The sequence below is a fragment of the Panthera onca genome, chromosome E1 (assembly GCF_046562875.1).
Source record: "Panthera onca isolate mPanOnc1 chromosome E1, mPanOnc1 haplotype 2, whole genome shotgun sequence".
In the NCBI taxonomy this organism is placed as follows: domain Eukaryota; kingdom Metazoa; phylum Chordata; class Mammalia; order Carnivora; family Felidae; genus Panthera; species Panthera onca.
Window position 1 is genome coordinate 52,215,714 of NC_138352.1, and position 5,831 is coordinate 52,221,544.

At 39.9% G+C, this 5,831-nt stretch overlaps 2 non-coding genes across 2 annotated transcripts; both read right to left on the reverse strand.

Annotated features, from left to right (window-relative positions):
• Window positions 1-3,306: 3,306 nt before the first annotated feature.
• LOC132688674 (small nucleolar RNA U2-30) lies at window positions 3,307-3,376 on the reverse strand. The gene has a single exon (XR_009614653.1). It is a non-coding gene; the product is annotated as a small nucleolar RNA U2-30 (small nucleolar RNA).
• A 319-nt stretch (window positions 3,377-3,695) lies between these two features.
• On the reverse strand, window positions 3,696-3,775 carry LOC132688675 (small nucleolar RNA U2-19). Its single transcript, XR_009614654.1, has one exon. It is a non-coding gene; the product is annotated as a small nucleolar RNA U2-19 (small nucleolar RNA).
• Window positions 3,776-5,831: the final 2,056 nt, after the last annotated feature.

Genomic DNA, 5,831 nt, shown 5'->3' on the forward strand with positions numbered 1-5,831 from the left:
TAACAGACTGAGCCACCCAGGTGCCCCTTTTCTTTCTTTCTTTCTTTCTTTCTTTCTTTCTTTCTTTCTTTCTTTCTTTCTTCTTTTTTTTTAAATTGAAGTGTAGTTGACACACAATGTGAACATTAGCTTCAGGCTTACAACACAGTGATTTGATAACTCTAAACCTTATGCTATGCTGAAGTCTTGATTTCTAAATACCACTGTCTGCCAGAAGAAACCAGGACTTCTTGGAGAAATGGCTGATTACAGGGCTGGGGCAGGGAAAGTACAAGACAAGCCTGACTTATCTTGTGCAGAAAATACTCAGAAATGATTAAATAGAGTTACCATATGATCCAGCAATCCTATTTCTTTTTTAAAATTTTTTTAATGTGTATTTATTTCTGAGACACAGAGAGACAGAGCATGAGTGGGGGAGGGGCAGAGAGAGAGGGAGACAGAGAATCCGAAGCAGGCTCCAGGCTCTGAGCTGTCGGCACAGAGCCCGACGCAGGGCTCGAACTCACAAACCGTGAGATCATGACCTGAGCTGAAGTCGGTCAACTGACTGAGCCACCCAGGTGCCCCCCAGCAATTCTATTTCTAAGCATACCCAAGAGAAATAAAAACACATATCCACACAAAGACTTGTGCCGGAATGTTTATAACGACACCGTTCATAATAGTCAAAAGGTGGAAACAACTCAAATGCCCATGAACTGATGAAAACAAACAAAATGTGGTATATCCATAAAATGGAATATTATTCAGCCATAAAGAGGGACGAAGTACACTAAAACCTTGGTTTGTGAGCATAGTTTGTTCCGGAAACATGCTTGTAATCCAAAGCACTTGTATATCAAAGCAAATTTCCCAATAAGAAATAATGGAAACTCAGATGATTCGTTCCACAACCCAAAAATATTCATATAAAAAATGATTACAATACTGTAATGTAATACAAAATAATGATGAAAATACAAAATATAGAAATAAGCCATACAGAGGAAGACAGATACCATATGTTTTCACTCTTATGTGGATCCTGAGAAACTTAACAGAAACCCATGGGGGAGGGGAAGGAAAAAAAAAAAGAGGTTAGAGTGGGAGAGAGCCAAAGCATAAGAAACTCTTAAAAACTGAGAACAAACTTAGGGTTGATGGGGGGTGGGAGGGAGGGGAGGGTGGGTGATGGGTACTGAGGAGGGCACCTTTTGGGATGAGCACTGGGTGTTGTATGGAAACCAATTTGACAATAAATTTCATATATTGAAAAAAAAAAGAAAATACAAAATATAAAGAAAAAGAAACAAATTCACCCACACTTACCTTTGAAAACCTTCGTGGCTGGTGCGAGGGAGACAAGGGAGAGGAAGGTTATTGTGGAGGATGACGTTCACTATCACTCACGGAATCACTGCTATCTGTGGGCTCCATGGAATCTTTCTCTTTTCCTGAAATTTAACAAGGAACCTATCCAATGACACTTGCTTTTGCCCCCTTTTGAGGATTTCACAGAAATGTGACGTTGCGTTGTCGTTAAACAGATTCATCGCTCGCACTGTTACAGCCTTATTCGGGTGGTGATCTTCTACAAAATTTTGCACTGTTGCCCACATTTTACACATCTCCCTAATCTCATTTGAAGTGAGGGATTCCTCCACCTTTCCCCTCCTCCTCTGCAGTCCTCTGTAACCTCTTGAGCTTTTTGCTCACGGTGCAGATCCATCAGCTTGTCGGTGGTCACCTGGGCCTGAGACCTGAGCATCTGAGCATGGGAGACGATCACCCACAATCCCACAGACAGAGAGAGAGAGAGAGAGAGAGTAGAACCACTGGCTCAGTTGTGACATTTGGTGTCACGTGCTACTCGTATTGCGAGACGTCGCTCGTTTATCAAGTTGAAATGTATTAGAAAGGTTTGCTCGCCTTGCGGAGCACCGGCCAAACAAGTTACTCACAATCCAACGTTTTACCGAAATTCTATATGCTACCGCTTGGATGAGCCTTGAAAACATTATGCTGAGTGAAAAAAAGCCAGCAAACACCACCTGTTATATGATCCCATTCACATGAAGTTCCAGATTAGGGAGACGTATAGAGACGGAAAGTAGATTAGTGGTTGCCTAGGGCTAAAGTGGGGACAGGAGGATACGAGGATGATAGCTAAAGATTACAAGGTTTATTTTTGAGACAATGAAACTGTTCTAAAATTGACTGCGGCAATGGTCGCACACATCTGTGAATGTACCAAAAACCACTGAATTGTACACTTTAAATGGGTGAATTGTATGGTATGTGAATTACACTCAATAAAGCTGTTCTAAAAATAAGCATCCAAAGAATGATGGAGACATGTCAAAGGAATACAGAAGCCAGCTGGAAGGGACTTCCATTGGCAGCATCTGGTTATTTGGAACATCCAAATAAATAATGATATTAATACATTATAACTTACCGAGTAAAATGGGAATCCATGACTCCATACCGATACACTGAATGCAAATACGGAAAGTTTGTTGTGGAATGGGATATTGACATAATCTCAAAGTGCTTTCCTACAAAATATTTATCAATTGCAAAGGGAGAAGGGTAACTTTACAGTGGAGAAGGCCGGCAGACACCAACTTAATCAAGAGGTCAAAATAAACATCGCAGTAATAGGACAACTTACAATCGTGCACTACCCGATAGGAGGCAATGAGAGAGACACAGAGCATCGCTTCTGTGATATCGCTACATAAAGCGCACAAACCGAATCTAGTCATGAGGAAACATTGGACAAGTCCAACTTAAGGGAACGTCTACAAAATAACTGGCCTATAATCTACAAGAGTGTCCTCAAAGTTAAGAAAAGGCTGAAACACTGTTCCATATTGAAGGAGACTAGAGATATCTGACAGCCAAGTGTAACATGTGATCCTGTACTGGATGGTTTTGCTGCAAGGGCATTATTGGAATCACTGGTGAAAAGTGAATGGAGGGTGTGGGTTAGATGGGAGTAATGTTCCAATGGTAATTTCCTGATTTTGATGATGGCATTGTGGTCATCCAGGAGGATGTCTTTGTTCATGGGAATCATGAGTTGAAGCGTTTGGGCGATGGTGGCAACACCTCAGCTGAGTCAGGAAAATGGGTTTTTGTACTATATTTGGGACCATGCTAAAAATTTGAGATTGCTTCACATTAAATAAAATTAATTATCATGTATGCGAAGAAACTGAACTAATGCCTAAAACCTAAGAGAGAAACAGATCACATAAAATACAATCTCCCAGGAGATCCAGATATTGGAGTTATCTGGGTTTTTTTTCTTTCCGGTTTTAAACTCAGATCAAATGTAGAAACCTTCGTAGTTAGAAAGGTCAGTTGTAAAACCTTTTCTTCTTTTTTTCCCCAAGATTTTAATTTTAAGTAATTGCTGCACCCGGCGCTCGAACTCACAACCCCAAGATCAAGAGTCACATGTTCTGCCAACTGAACAGACAGGTGCCCCAACTGTAAAATCTTTTCATCATTGTTCAGAATTGATTAGCCTTTATATACACACATCTTCATTGTCATTCATCCATCAGCACCCACCCAATGTCATTCATCCATCAGCAAGTACTCAGTTATCCACTGTCACCTTAATAAACACACACACACACACACACACACACACACACCACAGACATAAGCCTCATTGTTTTAAATTACTTTATACATTCGCTTCTCAAAACTACAGTGGTCATGCATTAGGTAGACTGGAAGGTCTTCTGATGCTCAAACTTGGCTGTTTCCATGAAGACACAGTTTGAAAATAACTAAGATCATACCGTATAACAAAACAGATGAAAAGCTGTAGAGTTTCATAAAAGAAGGGGGCTTAATGAACAATAACGGATCAAATGGAATCCTAGGATGGGAAAAATACAATAACTAAAATGAAGAATTTATTACGCAGATCTAAAGGCAGGACAGACGGAGCAGAAGTGAGAATTAGGGAACCGGAAAAGAATTCAGTAGGAAATACCTAGATTGAAACACAGACAGGAAAAGAAAGAAAAAAGATGGAGAACACAGAAAATGGCGCTACGGTTACATGCAACACAATAAAAGGTCTAACATCTGTTTCTGGAGGCCAAAAAAGGAGAAGAGGAGAGATAATGGGGCAGAAACAATATTACTAGCCCCAAGTTTTCTATACTTGACATAAGAATCAAGATAAATAGGGTAATTACAAGAAAACCATACTTAGGCACATTGTAGTTAAACCGCTAAAAATTAAAAACAGAGACAAATCTTAAGAAGCGCATCGCTTCAAAGAAACAGCCCTATGACTGACACACTGAAGAGATGAAAAATATGCAAAATCTAAATGTGACTTGAATAGATAGGATTAGCAGCATTTTAGACATTGCAGAAGAGGCCATCAGTGGACTGGAAGCTATCTGAGGACGTATCAGCAGAACGTTTCTGAAAAGAAGCACACCGAAAACATAAGAGAACCAGCGACCTATGACAAGATATCAAGTACCCTAACACCCTTGTAGTGTTAAGTCCAGGAAGAGAGGGAGATCAGAAAAATAGGGACTCAACATTTCCCAAATTTGACCAAAACTAGGAAACCAAAGATCCAAGAATCTCAACACTCACCACAAAATGAAAGCGAGGTTCATTATAATCAAATTGCTGAAAGCCTGTGACAATGAGAAGATCTTAAAGGAAGCTAGAGGGGGGAAAGGGACATTTTGTTACAAAGATAAAATGATCACAGCCTTACTGTCAGAGACTATACAGCCGGAAGAAAATAGAACACACTTTTTTAAGTTGTGAGTAAATGAGGTACTATCAACCTAGATCTGTAAGCTTAGTGAAAATATCTCTTTTCCTTAAAGTTTTATTTATTTAGTTTTTGAGAGAGAGAGAGAGAGAGAGCACAGGAGGGCCAGAGAGAGAGGGAGACAGAGAATCCCAAACAGGCTCCGCGCTGTCAGCGCAAAGCCCGACGCAGGGCTCGAACTCAGGAACTGTGAGAGCATGACCTGAGCGGAAATCAAGAATTAGACACTTAACCTGACTGAGCCACCCAGGCTCCCCAGCTTAGTGAAAATAGATTAAAAATTAAAGCGAAAGAAGATTTTTTTCCACACTCACAAAAATAAAGGGATTTATCGTTAGTCAACCTGCACTATAACAAATGTTAACGTTTTTTTAAGCAGAAGGGACGTGATGCCGGATGGAAATTGGGATCTACACAGAGGAATGAATAGAACCTCAAATGGAAAATATGGGGTTAAATGTAAAAAATATTCTTCTCCATTAAAAATTTGTTTAATAGGTAATTGACTACTTAAATCAAAAAGAATAAAATGTGGGGCGCCTGGACGTCTCACTCGGTTAAGCATCTACCTCTTGAATTCGGCTCAGGTCATGATCTCACAGTTCGTGGGACTGAGCCCCAAAGGAGGCTCTGAGCTGAGCACTGCCTGCTGGGGATTCACTCTCTGTCTCTCATGGTGGCAAAATTTTCACGTAAAGGGCCAAATAGTGACTATCTTAGATGTCAAAGGTCATACAGCCTCTGTCGCAACTAATCAACTCTACTGTTGTCATATAAGAGCAGCCACAGACAATGTGTAAATGAGTGAGCATAGCTGTGTTCCAACAAAACTTTATTTGTGGACTCTGAAATCTGAATTTCAAACCGTTTTCATATATCATAAAATGTTATTATTCTTTTGACTTCTTCAGCCTTTGAAAAATGTAAAAACTGTTCTTTTTTTATTTTTTTATTTTTCATTATAAAAATTTTTTTAATGTTTATTCTTGAGAGAGAGAGACAGTGTGAGCCGGGGGCGAGGTGG